The sequence below is a fragment of the Tachypleus tridentatus genome, chromosome 2 (genome assembly GCF_004210375.1).
Source record: "Tachypleus tridentatus isolate NWPU-2018 chromosome 2, ASM421037v1, whole genome shotgun sequence".
In the NCBI taxonomy this organism is placed as follows: Eukaryota; Metazoa; Arthropoda; class Merostomata; order Xiphosura; family Limulidae; genus Tachypleus; species Tachypleus tridentatus.
In genome coordinates, this window is record NC_134826.1 from 95,371,204 (window position 1) to 95,395,640 (window position 24,437).

At 34.0% G+C, this 24,437-nt stretch overlaps 1 long non-coding RNA gene across 1 annotated transcript in view; it reads right to left on the reverse strand.

Moving 5' to 3' along the window:
- LOC143244610 (uncharacterized) overlaps positions 1-22,068 on the reverse strand; it is a 38,456-nt gene extending 16,388 nt beyond the window's left edge. The window contains exons 1-2 of the long non-coding RNA XR_013025235.1: positions 21,447-22,068; positions 19,733-19,904 (exon numbers count right to left, since the gene is read on the reverse strand). This is a non-coding gene — a long non-coding RNA (uncharacterized LOC143244610). The remainder of the gene's footprint in view (positions 1-19,732; positions 19,905-21,446) is intronic.
- Positions 22,069-24,437: the final 2,369 nt, after the last annotated feature.

The window sequence follows — 24,437 nt, forward strand, 5'->3', positions numbered from 1 at the left end:
ACTAGAGGAAAGGTATCTAGTCATCAATACTCTTTCATCCACAAAGAGCGGGACTGACCTCGCATCATAACGCCCCCAAAGTTGAAAGTACGAGCATGTTTGATGGGATGGAGATTCGAACTCACGACCTTCAGATTGCAAGTCGAGCGCCACGCCGCCACTTGGCCATGTCGGGCCTTATAATCATTGACTGTTTTGAATTTTTTCTATGAATTTAGTAGGTTTAAGTTAAGTATTATCAGATAATATTTTCCATTCTTCCTATTGGTTTAGTAGGTCAAGTTTAAGTATCATCAGCGACTGTTTTCCATTTTCAGAAATATTAAGAAAATATTTATTCTTATTTGAAATCAATATCATGAATTTTTATTAAAAAGTTTTGACTTTTATATTCAATATCGATTTCACACATTTAAACATAAACCATATCTACTGTCACATATGTAACTAGAAAGAGTGAGCTTTATACAGTTAAACAGAGCGAGGAGAAATCATTGGGTAAACACAGATTTTTCAAAATTATTACGTCCATCAGTTTTAATATGTTCCACTTCATTGTTTTTGAACAGTCGGTCAACCAGCATAGAACTGACATTTAAAGCGTTTTACTCTCCTAACATGGGGACACAAAGAAAGGAGTTTGTTGTTAACATTTAAATGAGAGGTGACAAGGCGAGAACCAGCCTTAAGACGAACCACCAGTAACAAAAAAATAAACCCACGAAGAATGCCAAAAAATTGACATCGACCGTGAACGGAAGAAAGAATACTGTGATTGTAAGTGTCTGTCTGTATAACGGACTTTTCACACTCTGATGTTGATATGAAGTCTGACTGGTATTTATTTTCTCCTGTTTTTACAACTTTGCTGTTGACGAGATTATCTACCTGTACTGCCCTTGGTCATTAACAACAACAAATCATGACAGGCATTTAAGTTTTAACTCTTATACACCCTAAAGAAAATCGAGGTGTGAAAGATAACCAGAAATGGCTAGGCACTCGTTGTTTCTTTTCACTTCGCACAAGAGAAATTGTATAAGCTAAAGACGGTATTTGAGTATGAACTAACCACTGGGCGTATTAGATTTAACTTAATGTTAGAGAAGTTAGAACGCGATATACGATGCCTCCCCAAGCCAGAACAGGAAGCAAAGCCTATTAGTGTAGCAGTGATGGAGCAGGTGTAGTTGTTGGTAGTGCGTAATGTACCAATGACGTCAACGAGTAAGAGATAAACATAGGTGAGCAGTAAACGATCAAAGGCAGGACCAAGCAAACAAGTTACAGTTTGAACGGATAGTCTGATAAGGCAAGATAAATGTTTTGATTCCTAAATCATTATTTAGATAAAATTAAATACAGATATTATTATTATAAAAAAGCCTTATCGATCTGAAAGGCAAACGGCCCTTTCAAGTGTGGTTGGTATAAATTATTAAATACCCTGAATAATTTGGATGTAGAGAGAGAACCGGAGTACTAAGAGAGAAACTGATTTCACAGGCTAGGCGCTGAATAATCTACGAGCCATGCTCGATGTGCGCAGTTGAAAGGAAAACAAATATATTAATAAATATATTCGATGTTTCAATCGCCAATCATAACTACGTTAGTACTTATGGGCGGATACACAATACAAACTATTTACTCATATACACCTTTAACTACCAAATAATAAATCTTCAAAATTATTTAAAAGACAATATTAGATAATAAACACACCACATACAGAATAATAAGTCACATAGCTACTTGAGAAAGTCACTAGAGCTGATAAAAAAATCACAAAACCACAAATTTCTTAATCGTATTGACTGACATACTGCACGCTTCTAGCTGTGCAACAAACAGAATTAGCATAGATGTAAATGCACCATATTCAACAGTATTACATGAACCACGTGCCAGTACAAACATTTTTCAATACTAAACATCAACAAAAGGAAGAGGTATTTGCATATGTCAGGTAATACCTTCAACAGAAAATCAATTTTGAAATACTCCGCTCGCTAACTCTATATATAAAGAAAGTATGGGAGTTAACCGAGTCCCACCGCTTACAAGAAAGGGGCGAAAGAAATTCCTATCAAGATATACTTACTGGTTTACAACACTTCCCAGAATTAACTACTGCTGAAGTAACAACAGACTGATAACTACACGTAACTATGCAACTGTATAATAATTATCATAGTACGTATACGTTAATAACCCAGAATGAAGTCTAGCTTAAACTTGTTTCCTTGATAAATGTCAACCTGCATTACCAATTACAGCTAAATGAACTTTTAATTAATGCCTGAACTAGACAAAGTACTTATTCAAATTAATCAATTAATTTATTACCTTTAGTATATGCACACAACCACAATTCACATTACATCACCCAAATGTCACTGCACACTGTACAGTGTGTGCCATAACACGTACAGCACACCTGTATTCTCACAATGTGAACACACCATAGGTAAAGAAAATGCGCAACATATACACACACATACCCCATTATGTGTACGTACATACCATAATATTATGGCGCACCAACACTGATGATATACATACAGGATATCAACATAACTGAATTAATAATGCATAAGACCATGTCATCGTGTATGAAAAAATTACATGAACAAGTGGAAACAATATTTTAGAAAATGTAAGAAAGTGTAAGAATGGGTGCACAAAAAGTGAGGGAACAAGGAATGAGCATGGTGTAATAAAACTGCCACTGTAAAAACTCTTAAGGGGCGTGCCCAACATGGCCAGGTGGATTAAGGGTTCGAATTGCCGTCGCACCAAACATGCTCGCCCTTTCAGTCGTGGGGGCGTTATAATGTGACAGTTAATCCTACAATTTGTTGGTAAAAGAGTAGCCCAAGTGTTGGCGGTGGGTGGTAATGACTAGCTGCCTTTCCTCTAGAGTTACACTGCTAATTAGAGACGGCTAGCGCAGATAGCCCTTGAGTAGGTTTGAGCGAAATTCAAAAACAAACAAAACAAACTTTAAGATATTTCGGTTAAAAAGGTTATCTCAGGACACAAGAAGTTGTTTCCCTTATATGTAATTGCAAAAAAACGCCCATAAAAACTGTAAAACATAAAATATAACACTACATATTTGCATGTGTATCCGCACAGATCCATCAAATCTTTGTGCCAAATCTGGTTAAGATTGAACAGGGAGTAAAGTAATGGTAAAAACGCAAAATGCAAACTAAAGATTTTTATGACCAAACAACTCTTCATGTCAAGTTTAGTAAACACCCATCAAGAGAGGGTATGTGTAGTGGTAAAAAAAAAACCAAAAAACACGAAAACGCCCATTAAAACAACAAAATGAAAATCTGTATGTATCTCCCCATGGACCAGATGAAGCTCCACACCAAATTTGGTGAAGATCCATCTTCGAAATGGGGGGCGAAGTGGTGGTAAAAAATGCAAAACTGAAAATTTATTTTGTACCCCATATGGACTTAATGAACCTCCAAATCAGTTTTGGTAAATATACATTTACATCCTGCGAAGTAGTTACATGGACATACAACAGATTTATATAGATTGAAAGTTTAATACCATTGTATTTGAATTGTACTTTTGAAATTGGAAGCTAAACAAAAAATTAACGATGCCCGGACATGTGTGTGTATGTGTAACATTATACAAGTTTTCCAGAGAAAACAAAAATTACCTTTTTAGATACCTGTATGACCCCACTGCTGCCCAACTATAGCCTGAGTAAATATCTTCAGTCTTCTGGTTTTAATACAAATATATATATATAAATGAGGTTGTGACAACGAATAATCTTGGTTGCCATAGTGAATTTTACGATACTTTATCCAGCAGAGAAAGAACAGCAAACATGAATAATGGTATGTACAAAGAAAACTATGTGACGTTTGTGTACTTTAATGAGACAGGATACTACAAACGAAAATTATTTTTCTACTTTCTAGTTCTCAACCAAACGATGAAAGTGCTATCTAAAGCTGATTTGGTAAAGAAATACAAAAAGTATTAATAGTTACCGATGTGTAACTAGCAATGGTTGTTGGTGTAGCTTTGAGTGTACACATAATTATGTAGTAATGATTGTTGGAATACTTTTCAGTGAAAAGGTATTAATATAATGAAGATTGTTAGTGGAGCTTTGAGTAAACACGTATGTATACAATGATGGTTGTTGGAATAGGTTTGAGTGTACATGTGTATACACAGTTGTGATTTTTGGTGTAGCTTTGAGTGGAGATGTATATACATAGTTGCGGTTTTTGGTGTAGCTTTGAGTGGAGATGAATATACGTAATTGTGGTTTTTGGTGTAGCTTTGAGTGGAGATGTATATACATAGTTGCGGTTTTTGGTGTAGCTTTGAGTGGAGATGTATATACATAGTTGTGGTTTTTGGTGTAGCTTTGAGTGGAGATGTATATACATAGTTGTGGTTTTTGGTGTAGCTTTGAGTGGAGATGAATATAGGTAGTGATTATTTTTGTATACCTTTGGGTGGAGATGTATATACGTAGTGATTATTTTTTGTATATCTTTGAGTGAACACATACAGTCATGTGAAAAAGTTAGGACACCCTATGAAAGCCTCTGTATTTTTGTAACATTTTTGGATATATAGATATTTAATCTCAATTTTAACAATACTGAGAGATTATAGGAATATAACTAAACAATTAAAACTGAAGAAAAGACTTTTTAAGATCTTCTGTAAATGTAATTGTTTGTTTGTTTTTCTTACAGCAAAGCCACATCGGGCTATCTGCTGAGCCCACCGAGGGGAATCGAACTCCTGATTTTAGCGTTGTAAATCCGGAGACTTACCGCTGTACTAGCGGGAGGCAAATGTAATTCTACAAAAATGCATATTCTAACTGAGGAAAAAGTTAGGACACCCCCACATTTATTCCCACTTAAAATGGCTCAGCTCACACACAGGAGTATCACACCAGGTGCACATGATTAGAAGATCGTTACTCAGCACTGTGAATGAGTCTTGCCCTATTTAAACCTCAGACATTTAGTTTGGTGTGCTCCTGATGGTTGAAGTGAGAGTTAGCACCATGGTGAGAGCAAAAGAGCTGTCTGAGGCCTTCAGAAAGAAAATTGTAGCAGCTTATGAGTCTGGCAAAGGATTTAATAAGATCCAAAAAGATTTTGAAATCAGCCATTCCACTGTCCGGAAAATAGTCAACAAGTGGAGGGCTTCCAAAACAACTGCCAACATGCACAGGTCTGGTCGTTCAAGCAAGTTCACCCCGAGAGCAGACCGCAAGATGCTAAAAGTAGTCTCCAAGCACCCTAACATGTCATCACGGGACCTACAGCAGACTCTGGCTACTGTTGATGTGAAAGTGCATGCCTCTACAATCAAAAAGAGATTGCAGAAGTTTAGCTTGCATGGGAGGTGTGCAAGGAGGAAACACTTGCTCTCTAAGAGAAACATCAAGGCCAGACTGAAGTTTGCCAGAGAGAATGTAGACAAAGACCAGGACTTCTGGAATAATGTTCTTTGGACAGATGAGTCCGAAATTGAATTATTTGGACACCAGAACAGAAGACATGTTTGACGAAACCAAATACAGCATTCCAGGAAAAGAACCCCATACCAACTGTGAATCATGTAGGTTGAAGTGTCATGGTTTGGGGCTGCTTTGCTCCAGCAGGACCTGGACAGCTCACAATCACAGAATCCAACATGTATTCTACTGTGTATCAGAGGGTGCTTGAGGATCATGCGAGACCATCTGTACGAAAATTAAAGCTGAAGCGTAACTGGACCCTGCAACACGACAATGACCCCAAAACATTCCAGTAAATCCACCAAGGACTGGCTGAAAACTAAGAAATGGAGAGTCCTGGAATGGTAGAGTCAAAGCCCAGATCTTAATCCCATTGAGATGCTGTGGGGTGACTTGAAACGGGCTGTACATGCAAGAAACCCCTCAAATATCTCACAGCTGAAAGAATTCTGCATTGAGGAGTGGGGCAAACTTTCTTCAGACCGATGTCAGAGACTGGTAGATGGCTACAGGAAGCGTCTCACTGCAGTTATTTCAGCCAAAGGGGGTAACACTAGCTATTAGGAAGTAGGGTGTCCTAACTTTTTCCTCAGTTAGAATATACATTTTTGTAGAATTACATTTACAGAAGATCTTGAAAAATCTTTTCTTCAGTTTTAATTGTTTAGTTATATTCCTATAATATCTCAGTATTGTTAAAATTGAGATTAAATATCTCAATTAAAAATACACAGGCTTTCATAGGGTGTCCTAACTTTTTCACATAACTGTATATATACAGTAATGACTACTAGTATAGCTTTGGGTAAATACATATATACATAGTGATGAGTGTTAGTTGCAGGCTTATAGCGTTATTATTATTATTTTTTTGAAGAGCAAGCTTTTAATTCATAGCTCCGTTCATCTCTTAACCAATTTGAAATGTAATTACAATTTTGGACTGAGAAGTCAAACTCTTGAATTTTATCACACCCAAGGTCTGCCTAAAAGGAATTTTAAATTGAGGGTAAGTTGGTATAGATCCTGATGAGTAACAAAACTGATTTGGGTATACGCGCATCCCACGTTTGGTATTATTAGTGCACAACAGTATAGCTGATTTAAAAGTAAAAACAAAAGAAATAAAAAAAACAATTACTAGTCTCATAGATTAATTTTCTCTCATTCTGCCAAAGATAATTTCAAGCGTCGCGGCTATTGAGGGTTCCCTCTTGTTCGTGTAGCTTTGTGCGTACATGTGTATACAAAGAGATGATTGTTTACATAGTTCTGGTGAATTCGCATATACACAGTTATGAGTGTTGTTGATGCAGCTTTGAATATATATCTGTATAACTCAGAAGATTTTAACAACATTTACTATTTCATTTATGAAATAAAATGTTCAGTACAACTTGTACTCTTCCAATCATTTGTTTTGCTATTTTTAAACCACAATGCGATCAGAAAAAGTTTAGAAATATGATTAGAAAAACTTTGTACATTTTTATTTCTATGATAGATTTTGACTGTCTGAGTGCTTAGAAACTGGATAAAAGGAATCTTAATGTTTTAGGTAAAATAGTATGTTTATAGAAGTAACTCTTACATCCAGCTTAAGATATTTATATTTAAATATATCATTAAGAAATAGATATGGCATTGAAGCTACAAGAAAATGCAATGTCGACATTTCACGATATTTAACCTCATTTTCAATTGTCGTCGACGTAAAATATCAGTGAAATAATACCTATTCAGCCATCGAAATATTCCAATCTACTGAAAGTTATTGTATCATTTAAATAAGAGTGGTTGTTTGTGTATTAAATGGTACTATAATATTCTTTAAAGAGTAAAATAAATCGTAGAATTAGCCAACACAACAACTTAGTATTTCCGGCTCATTTTTTCGGCGATACTACCTACTGTTATAAAAAAAAAAGTGTACGCAACTGTGAAAACTTTCGTCATCAGTGTTAACACACTTACAACACAAACATTACAGCAGTTTCAGTATATTTAAGTGGTATCCCCCTTAAACAATTATTGAAGAGTAAATAAACAGCATAATCAGTTAAAATTTATTCCGTACCAGAAAAATAATGTTACAACCATATTACATTCAAGCATTTGTACTGTATGACTGCTGCTCGTAAGGGAATAAACAGCTGGGGAACATTTGTTTTAATGTTTTCAAGTAAACTGGATCTTTCTGTTCTTTTAGTCTGCTGGGCGTTTTTAAAAATAAATTGGTTGGAATATCGGTCACAAAGAGACATTATTCGTTTTGTTTTTTCTAAAAAATCTGTCCTTCAAGCCCTTACTTAGGTCTAAATACGAATGAATGTAAAACTGCGAATAAGTAGTTTATTGTTGCTAGCCGATTACCCGTGATGTCAGTGCATTAGATCCGCGTATGACGTATTCATGACATCATATCTACACCCTGAGAATGGAAAAAAAAATAAAATTTTCCGTGTCAGGGAACGGAGACGAAACTGTAAAATCGTGACCCCTATGGCAAATCTACATGCAAACAGTATAAAAATTTCGCGAAGTTGGGGGTTGCACATCGCGTAATAAAAATGTTTTTCTAGTATTATATATACAAGAGTTCCATTATAGTATGATGATATCATTTGGAACATTTTACTTCACATGTAAGGTTGTGCGATTTCTAGTTTAGTAATAATTGTTAAGACAAACGCAGAAGAACGAAATCTTTGACTTACGGTGGGAAACAAAAGAAAATGTTGATGTACATAAATAACATTACTTACTTTAAGTAGCGTAGTTTTCTATTTCATAATATTTAATGATTTTGCGATGAAGAATGAAGGAGATACAAACAGATACATGGTTAAATTTAAAGGAGCAGACATATTGTACTGAACAAGGTGTAAAGGCCTACAATGTTCTGGAACCAAAAAGAATCGCATGAGTTTTATCTTATATAAGTAATAATCGTATCTCGGATTGTGTCGGTATTTCAGCATATTTTGACAAACATTACAAAAATGTGCTGCTACGCCTTATAAAAATTGTTTTACTATTCACGATATTTTTGGAGCGGCTTCTTTCTCTACAACGTTTTGATTGGTTATATAGGTAAGTTTATTCTCCTTTGGGTTCACAGGTTAAGATGGAAGTCACTCCCAATATAAGAAACAGTTTATCTAGGCTTTGTTTTCTATTCATAGATCTGGATAGAACTGGTCCTAAGGCTGCTGGCTATTTTGGGCCCATTTCTGTAAGAGATTTATGTACATACTTTTGTGAGTATGTACATAAAGCGGTAAAACCCATACGTATAATATATTCATGAACTTACAACATCATTCTTTTGTTCAGTTTCTGTTACTTAAAGCAATTTCATGCACCGACATGTTCAAAATTAGAGATAAGTTTGGTGTAGACAGCCCTTTGTATGGCTTTGCGTGTAAATTATGAAACAACAATCAGTTATTTTTACGGTATACGTTAAGTGATGTTTACACAGAATAAAATCAACCTCGGTAACTCAGAGGTAAGTCAGTGGAATTATAATGCTAAAAATCTGGTTTCAAGTATAGACCATTGTGTATCTTTGTGCTTTACAATAACAGCAAAAATAAAACAGCCAAAAGGAAATAAAAAATGAAACGATGGATGGATATTTAAAAACAGAACTAGTTAGACAATAGAAAATATTTTATTTTAAAAGCGACTCTGAGAGGCTGCACAAAAACCTGGGTATAACATAACATAATGAATGATTGTTTGTTTGTTTGTTTGTTGGAATTTCGCACAAAGCTACTCGAGGGCTATCTGTGCTAGCCGTCCCTAATTTAGCAGTGTAAGACTAGAGGGAAGGCAGCTAGTCATCACCACCCACCGCCAACTCTTGGGCTACTCTTTTACCAACGAAAAGTGGGATTGACCGTCACATTATAACGCCCCCACGGCTGGGAGGGCGAGCATGTTTGGCGCGACTCGGGCGCGAACCCGCGACCCTCAGATTACGAAGCGCACTCCTTAACGCGCTAGGCCATGCCAGGCCCATAATGAATGAACTAGTTAGTTTCATTCGAATGTTTCAAGTTGTTAGATAGTGTTTACGCTGTGATAATTTATTTAGTAGCTGAATTATTAAGAAACCCATGAGAGTACGTACATAATTACAGTGACATCATCGACTTCCAAATGTTCTGTTCTTGTTTACCACCTATCTGTCTCAGTTAGTGAGTTGGGGTTCTTATTTAGATTGGTTAAGTGTCTTAAAAGAACAAAAATCGGTATAAATAACGACGTATAACAAGCTTTTCTATTGGGGTTTCATTGTATTTTCCTGTGAAACCAGTTCTCATCATCCTCAATACCAAACAGGAACGTAGGTTTCTCCACCCGCTCCAGATGACTAACTTCATCGGAAGAGGTAGAACTACAATTTTGGCCTCTCTTAAGCTAACTAACGCCACGTAAAACCTAGTGTAAACTAATGGCGCTTGCGACGTCTAGCACGTGACTCAAATTGTTACTCCAAGGAATATTTGTGATCAGCAAAGAACCAGCTGTTGCTCTGCCGACTCATGATGGAGTGTCAGTTTGTTGTATCCCTCCTATCGATCATACTTTTAGCTGTAAAGGAATTAACACCCAAAAAAGCTTTTGCTAATCAAGTATATGAAACAAAAAAAACATGTGTCCAAAGTTTCAGTTTTTCTTTCCGTACTTTCTAATAGCTAGTTCTTGAAACGTTTCAAAATCAATTCATATTTTCACTACTAGACCGTATACATACGACTTCAGCAACGCTGGTTTCTGGTAAAACAATAAACAAACTGAATCTAGTGTTTGTAAAAAGATACGATTTTCAATTTCAGGTAAAAAGTAAGACTATGACATGAACAATTAGAGTTTGGTCTCCTCCGGATACAGTGCGAAATAAAAACAGATATTTCGACCTATATTTTCGTCGGGGTAAAATGGATGTTTAAAACTGAGATATTTCAACTTATGGTTTCGTCAGAATACAGTACAATACAAAAAGTGAGTACAACTGATACAAAATTACGTTTATAAATAATATAATCTTATAATTGTGGTACTAAGTTTTGTATTTCACTACTTCTTGACAAAAATGTAGGTTGAAATATTTCAGTGTTATATTGCATTATACTCTGGTAAAAACGTAAGTCGAAATACTGGCCTTAAGTAATAACCTTTTTTCTGATTTTTGATGTCGTTTCTCTCTTAAATATTGCACATCAGTCAGCACTTGACACATTAAAAATATATTTAAAAAAAGCTTCTTTCTCTTTTTGTCTATTATTTCCTCATAGTTTACACCATATCAGTTATTACGTGTACTATAATACACAATGATACAGTCAGTAGCCTTATTTTGAATACACTTTATTTGATCGGACAGAAATCCGCCCCGATACTACGCGTACTGTATTGAGCAACGTTTCGTTCTCGTGGAACAGTCATTTCATGCACTATGTACACGTCATGTTTTTATTAGGTGGTGCTCATTCGCGATTAAGATACATTTGTTACTTTAATCTTTTACCAGCAAATGATCGCTAGTGTTTAGTTAGCTTAGCAGCATTTAATTTCAAGGCTTTGTTCCCAAATTGACGTTTGTCTCACAGCTATTTACATCTACATGTGAACAGATACGAGTTTAGTTGTGCAACTTTTATTAATTTAAATGATTTGAAACTGACCTTCTCTCCCATATCAATCTCATAAATAAATAATTTGGAATAAGTATCTCTTAAGTAGAGATAAATTAATATAAACACTAACACAAAAAGAAAATCACCAGTTTTTCGGGAAAATGTGACATTTAAAAATGAATTGATACAAGACGTTAAGCGGGTGTAAAATGTACGAATATACCGTTTCCAGTAATCACCAGAAAGAATATCTTATTAGCCTTTTAAACGTAGCTGTATATGTTAGGTTTAGGCTATTCGGTAGTCTCAAGTAATAGACGTCTGTAAAACAGATATTTACACCCTCTTTGTTGGAGAAACCCCCAGTGGCGCAGCGGTATGCCCGCGGACTTATACTGCTAGAAACCGGGTTTCGATACTCGTGGTGGGCAGATAGCCCATTGCTTTACTCTGTGCTTAACTTCGAACACGCATAAACCGTTAGACTTACACTTCCTATGTTCATTGTTTAAATAAGTATACCACAGCTAAAACAGTTTGTTTCTTTTAGAAGAAAGCCACATTAGGTTATCTGCTGTGTCTACCAGGAGAGTCGAATCCCAAATTTGAGAGATGTAAGTCCATAAACTTACACTTAGCCCACCGGAAACTCAGTAAAAGAGGAAACTAACAATATTAAATCTGTCTCTTGGCGCGTCGATTTATAAACTTTAGGCAACAATACTGGCAATCACTAGTATTTTACGTATACACATAGTTCATTGTTGATTATTACATTAGAGAATGTTCTACACATTCAGGGAATAAGCGGAAATTACGTAATACACATTTAACAGAAGATGTTACATGCATTTCTAAATATATATATTTAACTAAAACAAACATCGATGTTAAAATAAATACATAATAGTAAATCCGTTACAACGTATACTGTTTGTTATTAGATTCTATCAAAACACGTTATTAATTTTAATGGATTCACATTCTGTTTGTTACTAAGTTTCACCCATACACATTGTTTTTTATATCACACACATATTGTTTCTTACTAATTTTCACTTACACACTTTCTGACAAGTTTCTACTTACACATATTTTTCATCATTAGTTTTAATTCACACACAATTTGTTCGTTAATAGTTTTAGTACTTTCACATATTGTTTGTTATTTCTTTTTATAAATTCATATATTGTTTGTTAATAATTAACAGCCACACACATTTTGTTTCACACTAATTTTCATCCACAAACATTGTTTCATACCAGTTTTTAGTCGCAAACATATTGTTTGTTATTAGTTTTCTCCACGCATATTCTGTTTGATACTAGTTTTAAACTAAACACATTCTCTTATCTTGTAATTTAAATGAACACACACTCTGTTTATTACTACTCTTGATCCAGTCCTATTGTGTTTATTATTAGATTTAATCCAGAAACATGTCGGTTTTTATAAATTTTAATGCACTTACATTTTGTTCGTTGTTAAGTTTTGTATACATACACTCTCTTTAATATTAGTTTTTATAGACACACATACTATCAGCTATTATTTTTTGTAAACACATACATTGTTAGCCGCTAGCGTTTCGTGTATACATACACTATTTCACTAGTCTATCTTCCATACCCAATCTGTTTTTTTAACAGCTTTTATCCATCCATACATTTTTATTTCCAGTTTTCGTCCAGATTCATGTTGTTTGTTGCTACGCAGATATATTTTGCCACTAGGTTTTATCCACATCAGTAGTCTTTGTTACTACCTGGCCCGGCATGGCCAAGCGCGTAAGGCGTGCGACTCGTACTTCGCGGGTTCGCGCCCGCGTCGCGCTAAACATGCTCGCCCTCCCAGCCGTGGGGGCGTCTAATGTTACGGTCAATCCCACTATTCGTTGGTAGCCCAAGAGTTGGCGGTGGGTGGTGATGACTAGCTGCCTTCCCTCTAGTCTTACACTGCTAAATTAGGGACGGCTAGCACAGATAGCCCTCGAGTAGCTTGGTGCGAAATTCCAAAACAAAAAAAATGTTACTACCTATCGACGTCAGAAATATTATTTGTTACTAGTGTTCATTCACGTACATTGTGTTTGTTACTAAGTTTTATCCACACATATTTTTGTTGGTAGTTTTCTACACATGTTCACTTTATTACTGGTTTTCATTCACACAAATACTACTAGACACACATCATTAACGAAAAAATAACCATCTGGAAAAAAAATAACAAAACATAGCATTCAAGTTATCAACAGTGAAATCTTTTGTAACTAGTTTTCTTCCATTCAAATATTATTTGTTACCATTTTTTTCTTTCAATTCAAACAGTATTTCTTGCTTTTTTCCGTCCGCTCAACAGAATTTATTTGTTTTTAACAACAAAATTTGTCTTTGTTACTAATTTTCATCTGTACACATAACGTCTGTTATTTATTTTCAACCGCAGAGGTAGTGTATTTTTTGTTTCTAAATATCGCCCATTCAAATACCCTTTGCTACTAGTTTTGATCCATGCACGTTTTGTTTGGTACTAGTTTCTCTTCACACATACTGTTCGTTAGCAGTTTTTATCCACATATATATTGTTTGCTACTAGTTCTCCTCCTCATCAAAGTTCTTTGTTACTATCGTTTTTACACATACATTTTGTATGATACTACACACATTTTGCCCTTTATCTGCTTTCGTTAATACACACTATAATTGATATTAGTTTTCATCTACACAAATTTCACTTGTTACTAGTTTTTGTCGAAGCATATTTTCTTTGTTACTACTTATTTTCCACCCACAGTTTGTTTGTTACTAGTTTTCACCCACACAAATATTTTTTTCTTATTAGCTATCGTCTACAGACATTCTGATAGATGTTAATTTTAAGCCATGCATATTTTGTTTGTTAGTGGATTTAATCCACCCTCATATGTGTCATCATGTGTCATCTTTGACACAGATATTGCATGCTATTAGATTTCGTCTACAAAAGTATTGCATTTTACTAGTTGTGGTCAAAATAAGTATTTTTGTTACTAGTTGTGGTCAAAACAAGTATTTTTGTTACTAGTTTTTATCCGATATACACACTTTGTTACTCTACCCACATAACGGTTGTTAATAGTTTTCTTCTATAGAAATATTGCATGCTATAAATTTTCATCCAGAAAGTTATTGTTTGTTACACGTTTCTTTTTCTTCACTTAAATGTTGTTTACTACTATTTTTCATCCACACACATCAATGGCTAGTTTTGATGTAATCGCTCTTTTCACGGAAGTCCCAACTACCGAAGCATACAGAATAACTTTAGAACTTTATATCCAAGACTCCAACCCATTGATATATATCCCCAGCAACTAATTAGCAACCCTTATAAAATTCACTACTACCAAAACTAACTTCATGTTCAATAATCAAAACTACCTACAAATAAATGACTTAAGTATGGACAATCCCATGTCACCAGTTCTAGCCAATATCTTCATGACACAGATTAAATCTCAAGCGATCAGTTCAACCACTACTATACTGGTGCAGGTATGCTGATGATATAATTGCTGGATTCATATCTACAGAACACACACTTAGTTTTTCAACCACGTTAACTCCATACACCCCAACATTAAATTCTTGTTTGTTTGTTTCCTTATAGCAAAGCCACATCGGACAATCTGCTATGTCCACCGAGGAGAATAGAACCCCTGAGTTAACGTTTTAAATCCGAAGACTTACCGCTATCCCAGCAGGGAACATATTAAGTTCATCTGTGAACACGGGAAAACTAACCAAATATCATTTCTCAACCTCAAGATCGCAAGAACCGATATACAATTCAAAAGATAAATCCACAGAAAAATCACCCATACTGGGCTACACATTCCTTGAAACTCAGCACATGAAAAAACAAGAATTCAACATATTAAGAAACCAAATAAACACAGTCACAAAACTATGCTCACCCGATAAAAGTAACCATAAAATCAACAAAACAAAACAATATTTTATCAACATCAACAAATTTCCTCCAAAAACCGTTGAAAAAAATGTATACAAATGCACCCAGATCAACAACATAGTCAGCAACAAACAAATAATAATAATTTCCAAGAAACAACAAACTACAAAACCTTACATTGCTGCATACCATACATTCCCGATATCAACAAAAAATAACCAACACCCGGAAAAAAACTTATTGCAAAGCATAGCATTCAAGTGAACACCAAATTTATTCAAAAACCAGGTACAAAACGAAAGTCCGTACTATGAAAAATTACACTGATAAACACAACACCAACATTATTTATAAAATACAATGCAACAACTGCCACGACTTCTGTGTTGGAGAAACGAGCATTAAAATGGAAGCCAGTTTCAAAGAATAACAACAACAACAAAAAACCTTCACACATTTTTGCACATTGCAAATCAAATAAACACAACATCATCATAAAAACACCCAGTCACTATGTATGGAAACATATAAACAAACGCAAAATCAAAGAAGTCCTACTTATACAACGACTCAAACCAAAATCAAACCAATATATTGGAACACCTTTATTACCTTTACTAACTAATAACCTAACGTCTGACTGCAACGCCCCCTACAACCCGTACCCGTGTACACTCTCATCGCTAAGACACGTGCTCGGCAAAGGTCAATTGCAAACTCTTTTCGTTAACCTGAAGATGATCCAAGAAGGTCGAAACATTGTTCTGTACTTTATTTCAACTGAAGTTCTAATGCTCATACCAGTCGTCTTGAGAATACATTTCTGTATGTTACTATTTTTCATTCTCGTACATTATCTGTAATATTTTTTCAGCGTAAACAGATAAATTTGTTAACAGTTTTCATCCACACATATTATCTGTCACTAGTTTTATTCCACACTCTAATTACTTACTATTTTTTTCATCCGCAGACACATTCTTTGTTACTAAATTTCATCTTCGCACATTTTTTGTCACTAATTTTCTTTCACCTACATTCCATTTGCTAGCAGTTTCTATCAACAGATATATTGTTTGTTGTTAGATTTCGACAACGCATATTCTGTTACTAGTTTTCATTCCGATAAAATCTGTTTGCTACAAGTTTCATCAACATCCTTTTATTTGCTATAAATTTTATCCACACACATTCTGTTTACTACTTTACTTAACCACTACACATTCACAAATATTCCCAAAATATTTTGTTTATTTATAGTTTCATCAACGCACATTTTGTTTCTTACTAGTTTTCATACACCTATATAACATTTGTTACTAGTTTATCTCCACACACATTCTGTCTGATACAAATTCTGATCTTCACGTATAATATTTTTCATCGACACAAGTACAGTTTTTACTAGTTCTCGTCAATACATGTATTCTGCGTTACTAGTTTTCGTGGGCGTACGTTTTGATTTTGTTACTAATATTCAGTAACATATATTTTGCATATTCCAAATTTTTCTCTACACACATATCCTTTTTAACTAGTTTTCTTCCACACATATTTTTTATTCACAAACATACTCATTTTATTAGTTTCTTTCAAAACATTCCGTTTCACTAGTTTTCATTATCACAATCGTTGTTTGTTACTTGATTTCCGCCACATAAAAGGTTTGTTACTATTTTTCCTTCACACACACACACGTTCGTTATCAGTTTTGATTCACTCATTCCATTTGAAAGTAATTTTCCTCCATGCACATTCCGTTCGTTATAGTTTTCACTGATGTAAATTACGTTTTTTACAAGTTTTCGCCCAAATAAATATTCTTTATTACTGGTTTTCATCCACAAACATTTTCTTAGTTACTAATTCTTATTAGTTGTCTTCCACACTTTATTTTTGTTATAAAATTAAATACACATACATCATGTACTTTATACGTTTCTTCCAGAGACATTATGTTCTTTACTAGTTTTCATACATACATAACTATATTTTATGCTGATTTTTATCCACGCACACACATTGTTTCAAATATTCTATATCACTAGTTTTCACAAACAGAGGTACTCTCTGTTAGTAATTTTCATCCAGACACATTCTGTTTATTATTAGTTTTTCCCAACTCTACTATTTTAGGTTAACAGTTTTCATCTACTCAAATTCTGTTTATATTACTTCGATTTACAATCATTGGAAGATGTTGGAAAAAACTGTTATAGAATTTTTGAATATTTCTAATGTTAATATTGTCATATTTAGTGATTTTGGTTGAATAATAAAACAATAAATAGACTTACTAACATTGGTTAATAAAAATAGTGGGTTTAAAGTGGTGTAATCTGTACTACAACGTTAGCTCAGGACGTGTAACGGTACTTTTAAGCTTAGCTGTAATTCACGTTATTGTTAAATCTTAAAACAGTTTAAATACATTGTTTTATTAAAGAAAGTCATTTAAAGACTAGTTAATTTATTAATTATCTTTTTAATTGACTTTAATATAGATGAATTAGTTTAAGTTCAGTTTATAGGTAGGTTATAAGTCAGGCAAAATGCGTTGTATTATTGCTATTAATATTACTATTACATGAAAATAAAATAAATGCTACTTGTTTGCAACTTATATAAAATTAAAAAATAAACTTAATTAATTTAGTGTGAACATAAAGTGTGAACATCTTGTCCACACAAATGTTCTTTCTCCACATACTCTCTATTTGCTACTAGGTTACATCTACACGTATTTTAAGTATTAGTTTTCATCGAAAGAAATATAGTTTAGTGCTAGTTCTCGTACATGCTTATATCTTTCATTACTAATTTTCATGCATATGCACATTTATTTTCTTACAAGTGTTCGGCAACACTTTTTTTGCATGTTACAAATTTTCGTTCACCAACATTTTGTTTGTTACTAAATTTCCTCCATTGATGTTCTACGTGTTACAAGTTGCACCCAATACTCGTATTGTTCGTAACTTGTTTTAGTCCTCATACATATTGTTTGTTACTAGTGTACATAAGCAGTATGTCCCCCACTTGACAGGAACGTCGCCAGAGGGTGCCACATACGTGTCGCGGAAGGGAAAGAGGGGTAATGTCACTGAAGATGACGAGGTCATAGTTTTAGTTGTTGCCGCCAGATAGCGTCACATGAATCATAATAAAATATGATGAGATCGTAGTTCCAGATTTTGTCACCAACCTGTGTGTTATTAGGGGCATGTTGCTATGCCGACACAACAAACGAGCATGATGGATGTTTATTCAATAGTGCCACAAAGAAGATAATATGTTTCTAGGCAGCCATGGATAGTACAATATGTATGTCGCATCATGTCTGTAATTAATCAATAATTAATTAAATCATCCCAAAATAGAATTTAACACTGATTCATTATATTATTTGTAATTAATTCATCCCAAAAAGGACGCCTAATGCTAATAGAATAATTTATAATTAATTAACCCCATAAATTCCCCCTGCTGGGACAGTGGTAAGTCCACAGATTTATAATGTTAAAACCAGGAGTTTGATTCCCCTCGGTGGCTTTGTTGTACAAAAATGCCAAAACCCAAACCCTCTTAAATAGAAGACTTAATACTAATTCATCAGTTACTTAAATTTTTTTACCAGTTATATGCACTAAAAAGCGACATACTAATTACCAAACGTGTGTTTAAAGACTTTCAGTGATATAATAAAATGTTACAAAAAGTTGACGTAGTATGATCACAGCAATCATTTTACAGGCATACGATACATGTCTGTAGGTTTAAATTCTAAAAAGGGATATATTATGTAACAATTAAAACTTTCACTTTTGCTAAAATAAAAGTAAGTTATAATACACTGTCACTATCTATTTAAAAAAGATAGTACACGTTACAAAACTGTAAATATGTTGTGATGCATATGACTTACACACAACTTTTGTATTTAATTAAACTGTATATTTCTACAATCTAATTATCAATGATGAAATACTGTCACTATCTATGAAAGTTCATTACATAATCATACAAAACACCAACTGTATATTCTCAGTATTTGAGGGGTTAGCTTACAATTATTGTATACCGTACCAAAATATAGCAATTGGTTAGACTGTATCAGTTAACTTAGAACAATTTTTCAAATTAAAAGATTGATTCTACTTAAATTTGTGAGATTTCATTATTATTTTAATTGTTTCATATTTAGAAACATTGTTACTATATATTAGACAAAGATTTCAAACCACTGACAACAGCCAATTTTGATTTATCTCACAGCAGAAATAAGTTTATTTTATGACACTTTTTGAATGTAAGACAGGCAAATGTTTTTCTCTGCCTGAGCATTTCCATTAAGATTTATCACACTGGCAACCAATCTCATAACAATTACACATGAACATACTAACCATCTAAAATACCTTAGGAAACACCAGTCACCGTGTTAATTATACAAAAAAAACCAACAAACAAACATTATTTCACCTTATGTCACTTGTCTAGTAATTCAGTTTTGCTACAATTAAAAATAATAAATAAATGACCTATTGTTCATTCATACATCTTCTATTAAAAGCTTACGAAAAAGCGAAAGTAACTCACAGTTCCACACGATCTTGAACTTGTGTGAAAAATGATCACGCAGTCACCTCCATACACTTATTCCATGAATGAAGAATGATGGCATCATTGTCTCAATACGTCGTGAAAGGTTAGAAAAAAGTAGGGTTCGTTTCCCCTCGGCATATTCAGCAGATAGCTCGATATGGTTTTGCTATAAGAAAAACACACAAACACACAGAAAACACATGTCACTATCTTAGGGTTCGTTACATATTATTCTTTAATTAATTAGTAACTAATATTTAAGACAGCAAAACTTACATTTTTTTTATAGATTATTCACTTAAAATCATACCATACAAATGAAATTCGTAAAACTATGCAGCCATTTCTCCACGTCATTGAAAGCTATTAAATATGAATGAAATGCAAAGTTCTAATTGATTCAGTAACATATCAGTCAAATTTTAACACTTCTCTATCTTTAGGTAGTCGTCATGTGGTCACTGACATAGTAGGTAAAGGTAAGATTGCATTTGAGTGTAATAACTGCTGTATATACTTGTTTTATCACATTATTAATCGCTCAGAAAAATCCCAACAATATTGAAATTTTAGTTGACAATCACAGTCGACATGTAGTTATAAATCAAGTAATTATTCTTTACCCACTTCAAAACGGTTGTACTTCCTCACGTGGTTTTGAAACTGTTACCGTAACATGAATTATATTCCGTTTGCACTGTATCAAATGTGTAAAAAACCACCAGAGTTCTGTGAATTACTTTTATATGGAATTCACTTCTAATCATAGACTAATATAGTGCCTTTAATATACGTAAGTAAAATCTCGGACACACATATTGAAACATTTGTAACAAAACTTGAAAATGTACTAGGATACTATCTACGAAAATTATTTAGTATATAAAAACATTTCAAGCTTAGTTTTATGGTTAAATTACACACTATGAATATTAGTTTCTAAAAGAACCTCTATCTGATAGAGAAAAATCATGTTTCATCACAACAACCCTACGTAAAAGCGTTAATATATGTATGTGCAAATCATATATTTAAAATACATACTTAAATATTTGTGAATAAAAATTCAAGATACACCAATATGCTTTTTAAAAAAAGTCTTTAGTTTATAAAATACTGACATACACCTTAATGTAATAATACTTGCCATGTATACTTGTTACAGTAGGTTATTAGTTACCGTAAATGAAACATAACGGGTAAGTAATCAAAGTTTACTTATTTTAGAAGCTATACAAAACATTTGAAAATTAAACTGCCTGTCCTCCCAGCGTACTGATCTTCACATATCACTTCCCTTCAGCTTAAAAAGTGATCTAAGTAAAGTTGTAAAGTATCACACGTACATATGTTTATTGTTTGTCTTTACATAATAAACTTTGGAACTAAAGCAAACTATATCCACTTTAACTCTGATAAAGGTTTCGTATCAAAACAAACTTATACATCAATACAGTTTACATATTACCACAGAAAGTTACATGTATATCCACAACACTTGATGGTTCAATAGAAAGTTATTTTCTACTTCTAAGTTACTATTTTCTGCTTATATAATTATCATTTAAATATAACACCAAAGTTATATACAAAGTCCAACTTCTTGAAGGTGTACTCATTTAGGAACATATAGAAATATCAGTATTCTCCATCTTACACTTTGGACAATATTTTTCTAACTGAGAGATTCCGCTGACAGTATAATCACCTTTGATATTTACACGAAGACAACATGACCACCTGTCATGTTGACCTACCAATTTGCCCCTAACGACGTGCCCTGGTGGCAGAACTTGGACCTATGAATTTTTCATCTTCGATAACGATACACACGATATTTTCTGGCAAGCAAACATTGGAACTATGACCTTTTCTTCTTGCCCACCACCCCTGAGGCAACAAATCAGCGCATGCGTCTAAAATCCGGTCCTAGCTACTTATGTCCATATACATTTTCTTCGTTACTATTTCATTCTGTTTGTTATTTGTTTTCCTTCCCACACATTATATTTGTAACGGTTTTCCTTTTGTTAATAGTTTTCGTTCATACACGCATTGTTAGTTACTTGCTTTCATACGTAGAGTTGGTGTTTGTTACTAGCTTTCGTCTATGCACATTCTAGTTACCAGCAATTTTCATCAATGTGCACTCTGATGCAACTATTTTTCATTCCTAAATATGCACTACTATATTTGTTATTAACAAACCTATCTCGCTAAAAAAAGCAGTAAGATTATACATGAGTGGCTGATGGGAAGGGAGGAGGTAGCTTATGGTTTTTAAATAGCCCTGATGCAGCTGCTTAATTTATGACTGGCGTGTTTATCAAACGCCTTCACACTGCGCTATTTTGATTGATGGTGAGACTAAATACGTCATATTATCTGTGCACCAATGACAATATATTTTCGTTCAGAACTAGAAGAGTATTTGAATATTTGGAATTAAGAATAAAGCTACACAATAGACTATCTGTACTATGCCCACCGGTACTGAAACCCGGTTTCCAGCAGTGTTAGTCGGCAGACATACCGCTGTGCCACTGGGGATTAAAATTAGAAGGGAGAACGCCATTTTCAGTAAACAATAATGCACAGTGAAGATGGGTTAATTTTTAGTTTATTTCATAATTTTTGTTCATTATTAATTAAGGAAGGAAATGGAAGGATCATTACAAATAAATGTCGGCAATTTTACAAAGTTCCAAGCCTGTGCTATTCGGGCGCATTTTGTCTCTGTGATAGAACTTTGGATTTCGGAGTTGAAAATTCTGATAAGAAAACATGCAATATCACAAAATATTCCCTGAAATTCAAGGAGAAGGTGTGTTATGTGAGTGACAGTCAACTTCATAACTTAAACTGTGGGTGGTATAGGGGACTAATGACTAGCAGTCCCCCTTACTGGGGTCAATAGATGCAAATTAGAAAAAGCTGCAGAAAGCTTTACCACAGCTTTGCAATAAGCTGTATTACAAAATACAAGTGTAATAAGTTATTTTTGGGAATTATTAACTGTTTTTAAGTCGTAACTGCAAAAGTACAGGATATAATTTGGGAAAGGGGAAGTTGGAGCAGTAACCTTCCCAGAAATCGCTTTCCTAATCTCGATTTTCTTTATCGCTGTCAGGATGCACTTTTTGACACGACAGATAAAAAACTGATAACTTGCGAGTCCTCCTGCTACTGTATTACTTTTTTCATTCCTACCCAGTAAGTGTGAGCAAACAACAGTACCATAGAATATAATAGTCATCATTGTCAGTGTACTCAGTTCATCCATAGAACAAATTATAGCGACATCATGAATGTTTTGTAATATACACTCGAGCCTATACTTAATTAAATTAGAATCTACTTCTTGCCAGATGAGAGGTGGGGGAGACCTAGTAGGATTTCCTTTCATCTAGATTATAGAGTACAGTCTCATGTACTATTATAACTGTACAGGAGTTCTTCATGTGAACCCAGGAATGGTGTGGGAATGTGCTTCTGATTGATTAAAATTATTATGACGGTAACTGTTTGTAGATAGTTAACTGTAACGATGCAAACTGTAAAGTTACAGTTCGTTATGGTTAACAAATGTTTTCTATGCACACGTAAATTATTTGAGAAACATGTTTTGTTTTACTAGGTTCCTTGCCTGTATGTGTGAGGAATACTAAATGTGTATGACGCTAGTGTGCTAGTGCTAGTCCCCACTGCCTAATTTCCATCTATTCTATCAGTTTAAGGTCACAGTTGCATTAATTCTGAATTTCTGAACGTTTTTCTAACACAGAAATATGTAGTTGTTTTGAATTTCGTGTAACGCTACATGAAGGTTATTTGCGCTAGCTGTCTCTAATTTAGCACTGATAGTCCAACAAACAGTAGACTGACCGTCACAGTAAAACGCCCCCACGGTTGAAAAGGCGAGCATGTTTCACAGGAGAGAGATTCAGAGAGAAAATTTCGTGAATAATTCTACACAGAAAGGTTGGTGTCATTACATTAACAAACAAGCCAAAGCATATTTGGTGACCTGTGTCTCGATTTTCATCTCGGTACTTCTTCTGGTAGCCAAAGAATTCTGGTTGTCATGATTAATACGAGAAAAGAATGAGGAAAATTAAAATATTAGCTATCTTACTTCAGCGATAATATCTGTAGGGTGTTTCAAGTATCGAAATTCCCTGGAACTAATAACAAAAGCAAGTAGTAACAGAGACGTAGTCAGTTTTTAGCTTTTAACAAAAATTAGTTAGCAAGAGGGACGTAGTCAGCACGGTTTCAGACGAAACATCTTTTAAAAATTCCTGTACGAATCTTTTTTTATTTTTGTATTCTATTGCAACGATGCTAAGTTAATGAAAAGTGGCACGAAAGTCTACTTTTATTCTTAATATATTCTTATACATCCTACAGTTATGTCATAATGCTTATTATAACATAAGATTTTGTCTAAATTGTGTAAAATTAATACATCTTTGATGTCAGATTACAATGTCAGACTCTGGTCCTGCAAATAACAAACAGAAATTGTTTATATTTTTTAGCCCTTAATGTAAACAAATGAGTTTGTTACAGTCCTGTGCATTACTTACATAAAATAATGTATTGCTCTGAATTAAATTTTGCAATATGAATTGATTATAGTCACTTAGCTGACGTTTTTTAAATATATCACAAAACAAACAATTGCATATTTCGTTAA